Raw genomic sequence first — 1635 nt, 5'->3', positions numbered from 1 at the left:
AGTTGTGGAATAGTTCTTTTTGGCTTTGGGCAATGTACAACTTGCAAACATGATAGGGTGATCCAAGCCTTCTCCACCCTCTTCGCTGAGCACTACTCCTAGCGCAATACACCAAGCTCTTCATGCAATCATCATTCCAGCAAAATGTGACATCCTTTCTCAATAGTTTGTCCATCGGCGCGATGATCCGGGCATAGCTTTTGATGAACTTCCTATAGTACCCTATGTGTCCCAAGGTAGTGCGCAACTGGTTAACACTTCGCGGTGCTTCCAAATTCAGAATTACTACAATGTTCGTGGGGTCTACCATTAGTCCCTGTTTACAAACCACATGTCCCAGTAGGTTCCCAAAGGGAACGAGGAACGTACACTTCTTAAGTTTCAGTGCAATCTGGTGTCGTCGACAAGTATCCAGCATCAAGCATAAGCTTGCTACATGGTGCTTAACCAATCCAAAGACAGTCCAATCATCCAGATAGACCTCCAAGAATTTGTGGATATATTCTTTGAAGGCGGCAACAACTATGCGTGAAAAGATGGCGGGCTCATTTTTTAACCCGAACGACATGAAGGTGTATTGAAAGTAGGCCCATTTAGTGGTGAAGGTGGTCTTGCTCCTATCTTCCAGTGAAATTTTGATCTGGTGGTACCCTGAGAACCCATCGGTGAAAGAATATGCTTCTTGCCCGCTGACATTTTCTAATACTTCATCTGTGAACGGGGTTGGGAATGGGTCGTGTACACAAGTGTCATTCAACTTCCTGAGGTCCACGCATATTCTTATCTCGCCCTTCTACTTTTTCTCCTATCCTACCATAGGGATTACCTAGTTAGATTCTCCCACCGGCTCAATAATTCTGGCTGCGAGCATTTTGTCTAGTTCTACGCGAACCTTTTCCTTGTACTTAGGATTCAAGTGGTAAGGCCTCTGCTTAACCGGCTTCGCGTCAAGTTTTAGGGTGATCTTCATTATCCCTAAATCGCCAACGATCCCCTTTAAGTCTGTAATCTTGGTCGAGAATAAATCTTGGTACTCAAGGAGTAGCTCAGTGACCTTATCCACCATGGCATCATCCCAATAGTCACCGAGCATTGCATACTTCGGTTCAGCCTCTGTCCAAATTTTTACTTGGTTCGTTTTTATTGACGCGGTGATGTCAGAATCTTCAATAAATGGTCCATGAACCTCGCGATAGCCTTCAATTTCTAGAATGTTAATTTTTCGTGGATCCTCATCATCCTCCTCAATATTTACATTGTAACACTCCAGCGTGCAGCTCAACTCGGTCACCCATTCCGGCTGAAGCACTTCCATTAGCTCCTGGGTATTCTGAAGATAAAAGCTTTTACTGCTTGTAGCACATCGTCAACATTATCCCACCAACGATCCTCAAACGTGAAGGTTAATAGGAATCCTTCATGCAAGATATCCCATTTCCTCATGCCATGGTGGAGTTCCATCTCAGTATACCAATTCGTGGGTATGATATCCAAGGTATGACAGAATAGGTGCACCCACTCAGGTTGTGGCTCTTCCTCATAGACCTTGGTCCATTTCGCGATGTGTGCATGTGGATCATCCCATCTATCATACTTGTTTGTTAGCCACATCTGAGGCATCCCAAACCACATGCA

This window comes from Pinus tabuliformis, chromosome 5_1, assembly GCF_031772625.1.
Source record: "Pinus tabuliformis cultivar Carrire ecotype Pingquan chromosome 5_1, CPIR1, whole genome shotgun sequence".
NCBI classification, from domain to species: Eukaryota; Viridiplantae; Streptophyta; class Pinopsida; order Pinales; family Pinaceae; genus Pinus; species Pinus tabuliformis.
Note: the sequence above shows the minus strand (reverse complement) of the source record.